Here is a 15,471-nt window from a genome sequence, read left to right as displayed (position 1 = left end):
AGGAACATTTTGAGCAAAGATGGCCATGATAAAGGACAAAAATGGGAGGGACCTAACAGAAGCAGAAGACATCAAGAAGAGGTGGCAAGAATACACAGAGGAATTATATCAGAAAGATTTGGATATCCCAGACAATGTAGTTGCCGACCTTGAGCCAGACATCCTGGAGAGTGAAGTCAAGTGGGCCTTAGAAAGCTTGTCTAACATCAAGGCCAGTGGAGGTGATGGCATTCCAGTTGAACTATTTAAAATCTTGGAAGATGATGCTGTTAAGATGCTACACTCAATATGCCAGCAAGTTTGGAAAACTCAACAGTGGCCAGAGGATTGGAAAAGATCAGTCTACATTCCAATCCCAAAGAAAGGCAATGCCAAAGAATGCTCCAACTACTGTACAATTGCACTCATTTCACATGCTAGCAAGGTTATGCTCAAAATCCTGAGAAACCTGTATGTGGGACAGGAAGCAACAGTTAGAACTGGATATGGAACAACTGATTGGTTCAAAATTGGGAAAAGAGTACGACAAGGCTGTATATTGTCCCCCGGCTTATTTAACTTATATGCAGAATACATCACGCGGAAGGCTGGACTGGAGGAATCCCAAACTGGAATTAAGATTGCTGGAAGAAATATCAACAACCTCCGATATGCAGATGATACCACTCTGATGGCAGAAAGTGAGGAGAAATTAAAGAACCTGGTAATGAGGGTGAAAGAGGAGAGTGCAAAAAAACGGCTTGAAACTCAGCATCAAGAAAACTAAGATCATGGCCACTGGTCCCACCACCTCCTAGGAAACAGAAGGGGAAGATATGGAGGCAGTGACAGATTTTACTTTGACACAGCTCCGGGAGGCAGTGGAAGATAGGAGGGCCTGGTTTGCTCTGGTCCATGGGGTCACGAAGAGTCAGACACGACTAAACGACTAAATGATGACGAAAAGGTTAAAAAGTTCCCTGACACCTGCTCTAACTCTTCTTTATAGCTTAACTCACAATCATTTTTAAATAAATCTTGGTATCTTAAAAGTTTTGCTTTTGTCATAAGATTAAGTTGTGTAAAGGCCCTTATAGGTGATACCCAGACTGGTGTTTTTTGGTAAATCTGTTGGATGATCTTTTTCCAAATCCCTAGTAGAGCTCTTCTTATCATATGCAGGTTGAACTGTTTCTGCTCTTTATCTTTTTTGTACCATAGAAAAGCATGCCAGCTGAACTGAAGATCATGTCCTTCCAAATTGAGTAATCTATCATTTTCTAAGGTTATCCATTCTTTTATCCAGTCTAATATACAGGATCTATAGTACAAAACCCAATCTGGAAGACCAAAACCCACCCTTTGCTTGGCATCTTGCATTGCTTTAATTTTAATTCTTTTTTTTTTTTTACCTTGCCAGACAAATCTCATAATTATCTTGTTAAGTTCTTGAAAAAAGAACTGTTTTAATATTATGGGAATTGTCTGAAATAAAAATAGAATTTTAGGTAGAACATTCATTTTAATGGTTGCTATTCTTCCCATCAGTGATAACTATAATTTGTCCCATCTTTCCAAGGTATTCTGTATCTCTTTCATCAACTTCATATAATTATCTTTAAATAATGTACTCATTTTCTTTGTGACTTGAATCCTTAAGTATCTAACTCTCTTTTCTTCTTGAAAAATAGTCTTTTCTATTAGCTTCTGTCATTCCTGTTCTCTCATATTTTTAACCAATATTTTTGTTTTATTTTGGTTTATTTTCATTCCTGCCATATCACCAAAATTTCAACATCTCCTTCAGATCTTCAATTAAGTCCGTTGGATCTTCCAATATAATAACTAGATCATCTGCAAAAGCTTGGAGCTTATAGGTATGACCTATTACTTTGTATCCTTTTATTTCCTTTTTACTTCTAATTTGCTCAGTTAATATTTCTAGAGTAAGGATGAATAGTAGTGGAGAAAAAGGGCACCCTTGACTAGTACCTTTCTGTATCTATATTTCTTTTGTCAACTCTCCATTGATTCTTACTTTTGCCTTTTGCTCTGTATAGATTGCTCTACTAAATTTCAAAAAACTTTCTCCAACTTGCAGCACTTCCAACTGATGTAGCATTAAATTCCAGTTTAGATTGTCGAAAGCTTTCTCCACATCCAAGAATATCATAGCCATTTGCCTTTCTGGGTGTGCTTCATAGTATTCCAGAATATTTTAAATTATCCTTATATTATTTTTCATCTGCCTTTTTGGAAGGAAGCCCGACTGGTCTTGATGTATTATCTGTATTAAAATTCTTTTTCAGTCTAGTTGCCAACATGGTTGCATATATTTTATAATCCACGTTCAGTAATGAGATTGGTCTGTAGTTTTGAATTCCTTTACCCTCTATGTTTTCCTTATGTATAAGAGAAAATATCGCTTTGGACCACGTTGGTGACAGTTCTTCCTTTTCTTCTACAAATTCCAAGAGTTTCTTATATGGTTTGAGCAATACATTTTCTAATTCTTTACAATATTCCTCTGGCAGACCATCTGGACCTGGTGATTTCCCGTTCTTTTGCTTTCTGAGGGCTTCTATAATTTCTGCATATATTAAGGGCTCATTTAAGGACTGTATTTGGTCTTTAGTGAGTTTCATTTTATTGTATTTCCTTATATATTCTTTCTGAGCTTCTTTGTCTGCTTCCTTTCTACAGTCAACCCTCAACTTATGAACGGCTCTAGATACAAACATTTCAACTTACAAACTGCTCTACTAGGGAAAAGTAGACTCGACTTGTGAACTTTTTTCAAGTTATGAACAAAAACCTCCCTTCCACCCCCACCCCCCACTCCCCCCTGCAGCAAGTGCCACTTTCAGAAGCCTCCCAGGGGTGGGGGGAAAGCACAATATTTACAGCATTTAAGCTTTTTCCCTGCCTTCCCAGCAGCCATTTTGTGCTCTTCTCCACCCCTCTCCACCTCTCAGCTGATCGGCACTGGGTCTCAGAGGCTTCCCCGGGCTTGCTCAGTAGGTAAAAAGGCAGTGCAAAAGCACCCGGGGAAGCTTCTGAAAGCCACACTTTGCCATGGGTGGGTGGGGGGAGAGCCTGCCCCCCACCCCGCTCCCCCCTGCGGCAAAGCGCTGCTTTCAGAAGCAGGTTAAACGGCAGTGCAAAAGCACCAGGGGAAGCTTCTGAAAGTGGCACTTTCCTGCGGGGTGGGGTGGGGTGGGGTGGGGGGCTCCCACACACACACCCCCGCAGCAAAGCCCTGCTTTCAGAAACTTCCCTGGGTGCTTTTGCACTGCCTTTTTACCTGCTGAGCAAGCCCGGGGGAGCCTCTGAGATGAGACCCAGCACAGATCAGCTGAGAGGTGGGGAGGGGGGTGGGAGCAGAGAAGAGCAAAATATGGCTGCTACCAAGGCACTGTAAGGACCTGGGGTGTTTCAATTTTTTTTCCACAGAATGCATTACTCAAATTTCAATGCATTCCTATGGGAAATTTGGTTTCAACTTAAGAACTTTTCAACTTATGAGCTGACTTCCAGAACGGATTAAGTTCGTAAGTCAAGGGTTGCCTGTATTGTATAAATTCCAGTAGAATTCCTCAACAATCTTTTTTATTTCTTCTTGTTTAAAGTTTTTCAGGCCCTGTTTTATTTTTCAGTGTTCGTATTATTGTTTTCTTTTTCCTTAATTTATATGCTAACCATCTCCCCTGCTTGTTTGCATTTTCAAAAAAAAAATTGCTTTGAAAATTTAAGTTTCTTTGCAGTTTCCTCAGTGAGCAAGTATTGAGCTTCCAATTAAATTCTGTTGATTTGCTACCCAGTTGTAATTAAATTGGACCGTGGTCTGCAAATGTGTAGGGTAAGATGTCTGTTTGCTCCAGTTCTTTCATTAGGCTTGTTGAGATCCAGCATGTATCAATTCTTGACCACAATTTATGTCTGTTAAAAAAAAGATATAGCCTCTTGTTTTTGGGTTACATGTCCTCCATGCATCTATAATAATTACTTCTTCCACCAATTGTAGAAAATTTCTTGAGATTGTCCCTCTCTCTCTTTTTTGTTTATTTTATCTGTTTCGTGTCTAGTTTTTTATCAAAAACAGCATTAAAATCTCCTATAACACAATAATGGTCATAATCTTTATTTGTTACTTCTAGTTGCAGTAGTTTAATTTTTTTTCTTGAATTCCATTTGGTGCATAAATATTAATGATTAGCATTTTCTTTGATTCTCTTTGGATTTCCACCGTTAGTATCCTTCCATTGTTTTAGTTCTAGTTCTTTCTTTATGTACATAGCCATCTTTATTTATTTATTTATTTATTTATTTATTTATTTATTTATTTATTTATTTATTTATTTATTTATTTATTTATTTATTTGTTTGTTTGTTTGTTTATTTGTTTGTTTGTTTATTTGTTTATTTGTTTATTTGTTTATTTGTTTATTTATTTATTTATTTATTTATTTATTTATTTATTTATTTATTTATATGCCGCCCACTCTACCCAGAGGTCTCTGGTCGGCTTACATCTTTGGCAGTGAGCTGTGAGTAACACCCCCCGGAGGAGAGGAGAACCAACAAATACGGCGTTGAAAATTTACAACAATCACATAAGTTGAAGCCTTTGATCTATGAATAGCCCTAATAGTGGAAAGAGAAACTAGAGTGAAAATATTTGACCGAAAGGAAGGGAAGAAGTGGCGAGCTTACTTACTGGTGTGCTCCCTCAAAACTGAAACTATCTTTGGAATGCAGGCTGGTCAAGGCAAAAAAATGAGAGAGTGAGAGAAGAAAAAATCTGACCTGAAAAAATCCCAGGGAGAATTAACAACAATGGACGGGACTTAAAACTCTTATCAGTAAGAAAAATATACTGATAATATAATAATAATCTCGTGCTATTAAAACTTGGGAACTGTATAAATATCCTGGGAGTGGGGAAGCCGTGGGAGACCCCCCTCCCCAGAGGCTACGGTTGTAAAGTACTATTTTTAATAGGTGATTAATCCCTTCTGGCTGAAAGGGGGGAAAGAAAAGCAATCAAGTGTGCAAGACCCACTGTAAATGTACAGAAAACAAACAGAGCAGATCGAAAATGCACAGAGAACAAAGGGAGTAGGTCAGAAATTCAAAGAAAACAAAAGAAAAAGCAAGGGAAGCATACAGGACCCATTGGAAATGTGAGGAAAACCCCCCAAAAAGCAACCAAATCCCCCAAGACCCATCAGAAATGGGGAAAAACACTCCAAAAAGCAACAAAAACCCCAAGGCCCATTGGAAATGGGGGAAAAACCCAAACAAATCCCCCAAGACCCATCACAACACAGAAACATAACCCCCCCAGCTCAAAATCTCGCTGCAAAAACACCCAGAACAGGGGCTAAAGAGCTACAAAGAAGCAGCCTCATCACCACCTACAGTTAGCAATTTGAATTTCCTGCCTTTTTTCCTTGCCTTTTTCTGTTCGTAAGTGGAAGCTTCGGTCATAAGCAGAAGCAAAATTTTGTGGCCAGAGCTGGCTGTAATTCAAAATGGTTGTAAGTCAGGATGTTCGTAAGTCAAGGCTCCACTGTATTGAAGATGCTAATAATAATAATAATAATAACAATAATAATAATAACAATAATAATAATAATAATAATAATAATAATAATAATAATAATAATAATAATAATAATAATAATAATAATAATAATAATAATAATAATAATAATAATAATAATAATAATAATAATAAACCTAGATAGACACAGTGCCTCTTCATAATATGAAATCAATGTTTCTTTAGTGAATATTGCATGCAGTCATCCTATCACACAATGCAAACTTCAATATGGTGTTTCCCCGCCATGTAATTAAGGTTTTTTTCTTTTCTGTTTAAATACTTTTTTCCCTTAAAATGATGCTGTCAAAATTATTTACACTTACAAATTGATACAGGCCTTAAGAACTCTTGAAGATATTAGAGTTACACTAATTCCTGATCTTTATATCTCCTGGCTGTAAGGTGTGTCTCCATTCTATTTCATACTTAGTAGTAGGGTGGGAGCAGGACTCAAAGAGGCAGAGATTAAGGGTGACACTAGCAAAGGTATTAAGTGAGGATTAGAAAGTATGAGTTTACAGAAGCCTGTTCAATAAATGATATTCTAGTAATTAAGCAGAGGGAGGTACTTTGCATTATATGTTTAATATAGTTCAGTGGATGTATTGCATAATATTAATTCCTTTTAAGGATTCTCCAGAGATCTAAAGGGAGTAAATTCACTGCAAATTGTAGACTTTCTCTGAATCGTAAAGCCACAGTCAGGGAGGCTTCAGAGCGGTAGAAATCTCTGGCACATAACTTCTCAATGCTGCCTTGTGGCCAACAGACATATTCTCGGACCTCTGTTTGAAAATGAACTGGCAATATGCTGAGAACAAAACCAGTTGTTAGCTGCATCTACAAGAGATTTCTGCCCTACCTAGCAGCAGTCTTTGGAGAGAGTTGAAAATGGCCACCTTTTTTTTTTTTTTGGAAAAACAGAACTTTAACTTACATGAAGGTCATGTACCAAGTAGAATTCTTGTTGAAGAATTGCTAATTTTTAACAGTGTTATTTCAGCACAGCCCATTTTCATCCCAAAATTTTGCAACTTTTCTTTGGAATTGCTGTAAATAATGTCTGAAGCTCATAATTCACCTCTACTTGCTGGCTCTACTTGCAGGAGGCATAGAGGGGAGGTCAAACTCCCAAACCTTGGCTCTGCAGCCAGATACTTCAACCACTGAGCTATCCAGCCAACTGAAAACAAGAAAGGGAAATTGTCACCCCCTCTACCCAGTAAATCACTTTTAAACTGCCCTTACTTTTACTAGGCTTGCCTTAAGCCCACATCATAGGAGCCCAAATGTTTTTATACTTGAAACAAAAACTAAAATCTTTATTGGAACACAACAACTGGTGAAACTACATAAATTTTAACTTATGGTTACATTGACATACATGCTAGCTTCCACACATCCAACCTTCTCCCTTTCAGATACAAAGTATTTTTTCTTCTAGTTATAGCCCACTCTAAAATCCAACCTCCCTCCTTGAAAAATAATTTAACTCTTTTCTCTCTGATCTTCCTTTTATATCCTGCAGGCTTTTTTAAAATTGGTTCTCCTCTTACATTCTTTCAGCCAATCAGTTTATTTATGATTTTATCAGGTAAACATGGTGAGGGATCAGTCACAGGCACCTTAACAGATCAACAAATACCCATCTGGAATTTTTTAGTATTCCCTACAATATGGCCTTTAATCAAATGAAGCATTTACTGCTACAAACATGACATAAAAAAACCTTTCAAATGAAGGCTTCCTGGGATCATTTGCTGTTTCATTTCCAAGGCATATTGCCAGATGTTGCTCAGTTAAGTCATGGCAGCATTGAACATACTCACTGACTCACTCAACAATAAATGTTATGCTGCTCCCACTTGTTACACTTTATTTGAAATTAAACATCATAATGTCATCATTATTAGAAAGGCATATTTCGGATACCTACCCTGTTTTCCCCAAAATAAGCCATAACCTGAAAACAAGCCCAGTATGATTTTTCAGGATGCTCATAATATAAGCCCTACCCCCAAACTTCCAGTTAAGTGAAACTCTGCCATCCACCCCTGTGCAGCAACCAGAAGAAGATGACATGACTGTATTTGAATAAATGTAGTTTGTTGTACATGAAAAAAATAAAACATCCCCTGAAAATAAGCCCTAATGCATTTTTGGAGCAAAAATTAATATAATAACCCTGTCTTTTTATTGGAGAAACACGGTACCTAACTTCTAAGCCTTCTAAATCTTCCAAGATCTGAAAATATCAGAGGATTCTTGCAGAAAATGTCTGTTTTTCAAATACTGGACTACTAAAGAGCTGACTACTAGTGAAAAAAAACCCCAAAAAACAACTAGAACAAAAAAACCACCTCCTTCAGCAGGAATAATGAACCTGCTATTGGAAGTGATCTATCCTTAGTCATTTCCTTCCAGCCAGTAGTCAGAGATAAAGGGATATCCTGATAGTCAAGGCTATATCCCTTAATCAATGTAGCTCAATAGCATGCTTCATGGTCCTATTACGGTTAGAAATAGAATAAAACCAAGGAAGGGATTTCATATGTAAACCCATGGGGCCAAATGTGTGTTTTGAATTTTCACATAATTTACATTCCAGTGGTTCCTGCCAGTAAAGTGTCTTGCCATCTCCATTGCAGACAAATCACATATTTAGGTTAAATCTGTTCTATCGTTTCTGTGAAAAGCAACTTGAAGTCACTTTTAAAATAATGTCTGCTAAATATTTATTCTATATGCCACTTTACCTTTGTCTTCAGTGATATTTACCTCCAGTGTTTTACTTGATTTGACAACAAAAAGCAAATGAAAAGGTAAACAATCGCACCCCCTTACAACGGCTGGTGGAATTTGCAAAATTTCTTAGCATTGACAGGTTCAGCTATACAGTGTGGGCTTGACTTGAGAACTTAATCCATATTGGAAGGCGGTTCTCAAGTCAAAAAGTTCTCAGGTCAAATCTGCATTTCCCATAGGAATGCATTGAAAACCATTTGATCCGTATCTGCTCTTTTCCGTCCATAGAAACTAATGAGAAGCTGCTATTCCGCCTTCAACCACTAGAGGGGGATATTTTGTTTCTTTTTTTTTCTTAGGTCAAGAAAGGTTCAGGGAAGGCAGGGAAAATACAGTCCAGGCAGTACAGTACCAGGCAGTCCGAAGACTGTCTCCCAATCCACTCTCTAAACGCTGGGAGGAGTGAGGAAGCAGAGAGGCACCCTTTTCACTGGCCAACAGTTAACTGAAAGTTCACATTTTCCACTTTCCCTGCCTCCCACATGGGTTTTTTTCAGTTCTTAACTCAAATCTAAGTACTTAAGTCAAGTCAGTATTTTCCTATGAGAGCGGTTCTTAAGTCAAAATGTTCTTAACTCGAGCCGTTCTTAAGTCAAGACCCCACTGTAGTAGCAAACACAGTAATCATAGTATTGTAACATGGTTCTTGAAGAGAACCATTAAAAATCTATTTAAAAAAGAAAGTACCATCAGATGGGCATTGGTTCCACCGTTTGGTCCACTACATGGATGGACTAGTTTGCTCATCTTTTTGGTGATCACACAATGTAATCGCTGGAGCAAAGTTCCATCTCCAAAGTGTTCCTACCCACACTTGTCAAGGGCTTCTGTTTTTTGTTGGTTTGGGCAGGATCATTCCATTTTAGTTGCATGTGATCACTGGAAATAAACCAAAGCAGAGCTGGTAGCTTATATTTGCCGCCTTCTTCCAGTTTCCCATATAAGTGGTTTTAAAAAAACAGTCACTCCATGATATTGGGAAATTGAACACTTCCCCTGCTCCAAGAGCAGACGAAACAAACTTTAACTGATGTGCCACACCATTTTGAATTTTTTTAAAAGCCTCCTTCTGGAGGAGACAAGAGGGGACAAGGAGGAGAGCTCAAGTTTTCTAAAAGGTCAGGTTGAAAAATTGTTTGAATCCACCACTGAGTACCAGCTGCTGCATGGAGCAGAATGAGGAATTTTAAAAAAATCAATTAGTGCAACACTGATGTGCTACAACACCTAGAGGAAAAAAGTTACACATTTGAATCTTCCTCCCAAAAGCGGAGGGAGACAGGAGGGGGCAAGGACAGAGATTTCTTAAAGAAGCCAGACCAAGCCGAGTTGCTTGAGGTGTGCATTTATTTATTTTAGTTAAATCATTTTTACCCTGCCTTTCTCCTTAAACTGGACTCAAGGTGGCTTATATCCTTGAAAGATGACATTTAAAGCTAAAAACAATTTGTATACAACAGTGGTTCACATTATTAAAATACAGTATTTAAAACTAAGAACAGTGAGTATAAAGGGGCAGCTTACATCATTACAATATTAAAGCTAAAACAATAAGTATGCAAATACAAGAAAGGAATAAATATTACTCAGAGAGATGGAAAACACTAGTAGTACTAAAAGCCCCATCAGAGCAGCAATATTCCCCGTCAGAGCAGTAATGAGAAACAACCCATCTAAAAGTTACTCATGGAGCCAGCCATATAGCCAGTCAATCATTTTAGGCAATTACTGAGAGAAAGCTTGCCTGAAGAGTCTTTGCCTGCTTTTGGAACAACAGCAAAGATGGGGCCAGTCTAGCCTCCTCAGGGAGGGAGTCCCAATGTCTGGGGGCAGCGACAGAGAAGGCTCTCTCCTGCATCCCCATCAGACACCACCTGTGAGGTGGTAGGACCAAGAGAAAGGTCTCACCTGAGTATCTTAACACCCGAGCTGGCTATAGTGGGAGACACAGTCTTTGAGAAAACTTAGACCCAAACAATCTAGGGCTTTATAAGTTAAAACCAGCATTTTGAATTGTGTCCTGAAACTGACTGGCAGCCAGTGGAGTTGCTATAACAAAGGGGGGTTATGTATGCCAGTTGGTTGAAAGAATCACACTTTAAGTGATGCTATTTAGCCCACTCCAGCCTGCTCCACATGTGCCCATGTAGACAAGCCCTAAGGTCCTGCACCTGTAGATTCTTAAGAGGCTTGATCTTAGTAAACTCCAGTGTGATCTGACATAATTAATGCAAGCTGATTTAGTTCTGAGCTAAGGTATGGATTTGAACACATATTCCCCACATGCTTTAAAAATGCTTGCTCTAAGAAGGAATACATTTAGAAATTTATATTTTAATCTAATGGACACCATTCTCTAGATCTCCCACGGAGCAGAAATTCCTACCAGCAAAGTACTGTAAGACTGTGCTACTTCCAAAAGTGCTGCACAAACAGAGACTAGTTTTCCTTCTGGAGACTGCATGGAAATGGCAACATTTATGCCAATGGCGTGATTCATCATTACAGTACAATGCTGGGAAGACTGAATAGGGCACTGGCGAATATATGTAAATAGTGTTGAAATCTGACTTTTCATGAAAATTTCTTTTCTTTTTTTAATGCAGATTAATTTGGAAATGGGTTAAAATGGAAAAAATTGCACCCCCCCTTCTTTTTGAAATAAACAAAATGCTTCTCACCCTGTCTGGCAATGGTCCATGTATATCATTGAAATTTCTTGGCTTTTTATTTTTATTACTCTTAGCCTGCCTCCCTAGAGTGGCAGTGTCCTCAGATGCCACTCTATCTGAGCTGAGAAGTAGCCTGGAGAAAGCTGGCAAGGAGCCATGTAATTAAAGATGACAATCTCATATTCTCCTCTAGGCGGGTTGGTTTACCTACACAGCAGCTGTGAGACCAATGCTAGCACACCACAAATACTCTCTCTGTGTGTTGTGAAAAAGGCCCTGCAAAATAGGTGCAAGCCACCTTCACAATCTACTTCCTAAGGAGTAGAGCTCCATCTGGTGGCATGGTCTCCTAGCATTCACATTACACCTGTGAAAACTATAACTATTGCACAACGTGCAGTGAGATTTCTTTGTTTACAGGCACTGTGAAAGCTCTTGTGATGATGTGTCCTCACTTCAGTCTGTATTCTGAGTGGGCCTGGAAAAACAATTTATTTATCCCAGCAGAACAGGACAAATGAATTAAGTATTTCTGAACCTGGGCCAAAGTATACTTTGATAGGGGAAGATTGGATGAAGGCATTTGGGCCTATCAGTACCCAAATCTCTTCCCTTCCCATTCAACATAACTTACCTGAGACTAAAACTGGAAGTAACAAGGAAAACTGCAAATTGAAATTTTTATCAGCCAGTCTGTCTTGGGAATTCTGTCTGCATTTCTTTCCCATGTTTCCTCCACTGATCTTGAAGTGGCACTACACAGCTCTCTTCTCTCCACTTTATCCTCACAACAACACTATGAGAAAGATCAGGTGGAGAACAGCATGCCTGGCCCAACGTCTCCAAGTGCATTTTATGGTTCAGTAGATATATAAGCCCAAGTCCAACACTACAACCACTACAGAACACGGTCTGCTTTATTATCATACATTACTATTTGCACCTTTCCCAGGACTCCTCTTAGTAGTCCTAAGAAACTAAAATTATGGGGATTATTTGTAGCTGGCATGGCATCATTAACAGTAGTATCCTCAGACATTATAGGAGCCCCACCCTTTTGACAATGCATTCTGAATGGTGGCAATGGGGAGCAGATGAATCAGTACAGAGGGCTGCTAGCAAGACTGGCACAGCACTCATTATCAGCTGGGCTTAAACTCTGTAGAATACTTGAGTGCCTAATGGATTCAGGAATTTCAGACCAGGGACATTTTTTTCACAATTTGTCCCTTTCATTAGAGCATGCATACCCTGTTCTAGATACTTTTCTAGAATGTTTTGTGTTGGCATCCTTCCGTTCTAGAAAGAGGGCAAGATTCTGGATGGGACACTAAAATCCATGGCTAAAGTAAGCCATATATTAAAATAAGTATGTACAGGGGATGGTATAATAAACTAAGGCCATAAGACAAACTAAATTATAGCAAAGCAATCACAAACTAATTAATAGAAGAGGACTACATACAAATCAGAGGCAAAGTATTACCATAATAATTACAAAAGCACTAATCTCATTAAACCAACCTGTAACATGATTATCAGCTCACATGAATTAGTGATGCTGGCTTCTCATAGGAAGAAAAACCAAAGCCTTTTTTAAAAAAAGAAGAAATACTAATGATGGACAAGACAACAAAGGGGACATAGTTATTACACAATTTCTTTTCAGGATGATAAAATACCTCTTTTGCCTTTTCCTTTTTTTCTTATAAAAGAAGGATTAGAAATTCAACATTTCAACACTCAACAAAAAGTGGAGGCAAAATCAGTTAAACATGGCTTTCTGATAATCATTTGTTCATTTATGCTCATTGTCAACAATGTTTTAAAGGCATTTTTAATCTGGGTCACTACTAGCTCATTATGCTGAATATGATGAACCTGTAATAAGTATAGAGGCACAGGAAATATGCATTAGCTAAAATAACCCTGTACGAGAGGACATGCCAGCTGTAATACAATTTATCTGGTTAAGTGTGCGTGGGAGAGAAGAAATGCAGCCTAGAAAAATTAACGTATTTTTTGCTCCATAAGACACACCGGACCTTAAGACGCACATAATTTTTAGAGGAGGAAAACAGGGAAATATATTCTGAACCAAATAGTGTAATAAAATACAGTGGTGCCTCGCATAGCGATGTTAATTGGTTCCAAAAAAACACATTGCTATGTGAAACCATCGCTATGCGAAACACCATTTCCCATAGGAATGCATTGGAAACCGGTTAATCCGTTCCAATTGGAACGGATTGCCGTCGTTAAGCGAAAAAACCCATAGGAAACATCGCTAAGCGAAACGATGTATCCTCCATTGGAATGTATTGAAGCTGACTCAATACATTTTAATGGCTTTGCGAAGTCAATTTTTGCAATTTTAAATGTGTCATACAAGGGTCAAAAATGGTTTTAAATGCTTGGATTAGCTTCTGCACCCTCTAAAACAGATGCAAAAGTTAATTTGGCTTTGATCTGACTTTTCATTAATTTATGGTGAATTTCCCCCCCCCCAACTTTTGACAGCTGTCAAAATCTGACAGCTCCATTATTTCCTATGGGGGAAGAAAAAATTCACAAAAAATTAATGAAGACTCAGCAACTGTTCTAAATTCTTGGGTTCGTTAGAGGACCCCCTAAGTTGTGTGCAAACCTGATTTGGCTTTGATCTGAACTTTCGTTAATTTTTTGTAAATTGTTTTCTCCCCCATAGGAAAGCATGGAGCTGTCAGATTTTGACAGGTCCATTGGTTCCTATGGGCCAAAAAAAAAAAAATTCACAAAAAATTAACGAAAAGTCAGATCAAAGCCAAATCAGGTTTGCACATGACTTAGGGGGTCCTCTAACGAATCCAAGCATTTAGAACCGTTTTTGACCCTTCTAAGACACTTTTTTAATTGGAAAAAAAAACATTGTTAAGTGAAGCAGGGGACCTAAAATCGCATTCGTTATGCGAAGCATGGTCCCAAACTTCGCTAAGCGAAAATCGCCCATAGGAAACATCGTTATGTGATGCATATTATTTTCTAAAAAACACATCGTTATGCGAATTCATCGCTAAACGAGGCAATCGTTAAGCGAGGCACCACTGTATTTAATAAACTATAACAGAATAACATTTGAACCATGTAAAGTGAACAGCAGTCAACTGTGGCATTAAAAACCATTACCACTGTCATTAACAAATGGAGAGACTTAAAGCTTTGTGTACTCTAGTTTATGTACCATAAATTTGTGTACCATAAATTTAATTCAAGTACATATAGACCACTATCAGCTAGTGATAAGACCTATACCATTCTACCTATATTTTACATTTCCTTTCATCCACCTCCTCCCCATGCTTATAGAAATGTCTCAATGACAGATGAGATTGTTGTGCAACTCTGCCCATCTACAGCTCAAGCCTATATTAAGTTAGAAATGGTTTGTCTGATTTGGCACTGCATTGAGAGGTCCCTTTTAGTTGTGTGGAGGATAAATAGTGGAAATAAACTATTTAACAGCTGGTTTTCCTTATTTACTTTAGGTTATGCAAAAGAACAGCAACAAAAAACTTTACCCATTCACCAGCAGTAGAACATGCTCAGCATAAGACCAAATCTCAGGTTTCTGACATAACTGAACATTTATAACATACAAGGCACAATAGCCATGAACAATGTTCTTGACGAGCCAAAAAAACTGAATATAAACTATAGTGGCTGAAATCAGGAAGCAGGTACTGTAATCCAGTTAGAAGTCACGAGGCATAGTTAGTTTCCTTGCTGCAACACCCTTTGGAAATACATTCCCTATTAGATGCCCAGAACTAATTGAAAAGTTTGCAAGTCGAATCCAAATTTCTCATAAGAATGCATTGAAAATTAATTAATGCATTCTTATGGGGTCAGAAACTTTTAAAAAATTAAAGGTCAGAAACCTTTAAAAAATTAAAAGAAAGTCACTTACCAGGTACTGTAGACTGAGCCCAGCTCTTCACAGTCCCTTGGTAGACCCCAGAACAGTAAAAAAAGAGCCCCAAACTGCTAAAACCCAGGAGGCAACCGGCAGCCATTTTGTGCTCTTCTCCGCTCCTGCCCCTCCCCTCTCCCCACCTAACAGCTGATCGGCGCTGGTCTGAAACGCTTCCCAGGCAAGCAGGTTGCAACTCAAACGAAGCACCTTTTCACCCAAGCACGGTTTAACCCAAAGCAAGCAGCTTTTAAAGAAAAACAAGCAGATTTTTAAGGCAAGCATGAATGTTTCTACACAAGCAGGTTTCAACTCAAACGGAGCACCTTTTCACCCTAGCACCGTTTAACCCAAAACAAGCAGCTTTTAAACTAAATTTTACATTTTAAAATGACAATACCAGGCAGTCCCAGGTCTCTCTCCCAGCTCTCTAACTGCTTGGACTAGCAAGGAAGCAG

At 38.4% G+C, this 15,471-nt stretch overlaps 1 protein-coding gene across 48 annotated transcripts in view; it reads right to left on the bottom strand.

Annotated features, from left to right (window-relative positions):
- Window positions 1-15,471, bottom strand: part of PTPRD (protein tyrosine phosphatase receptor type D) — a 1,767,834-nt gene that overhangs the window by 881,747 nt on the left and 870,616 nt on the right. The window lies entirely within an intron of this gene.

The sequence above is a fragment of the Pogona vitticeps genome, chromosome 2 (assembly GCF_051106095.1).
Source record: "Pogona vitticeps strain Pit_001003342236 chromosome 2, PviZW2.1, whole genome shotgun sequence".
Classification (NCBI taxonomy): domain Eukaryota; kingdom Metazoa; phylum Chordata; class Lepidosauria; order Squamata; family Agamidae; genus Pogona; species Pogona vitticeps.
The sequence above is the reverse complement of the archived record's forward strand: the minus strand, read 5'-3'. Positions and strand labels throughout refer to the sequence as shown.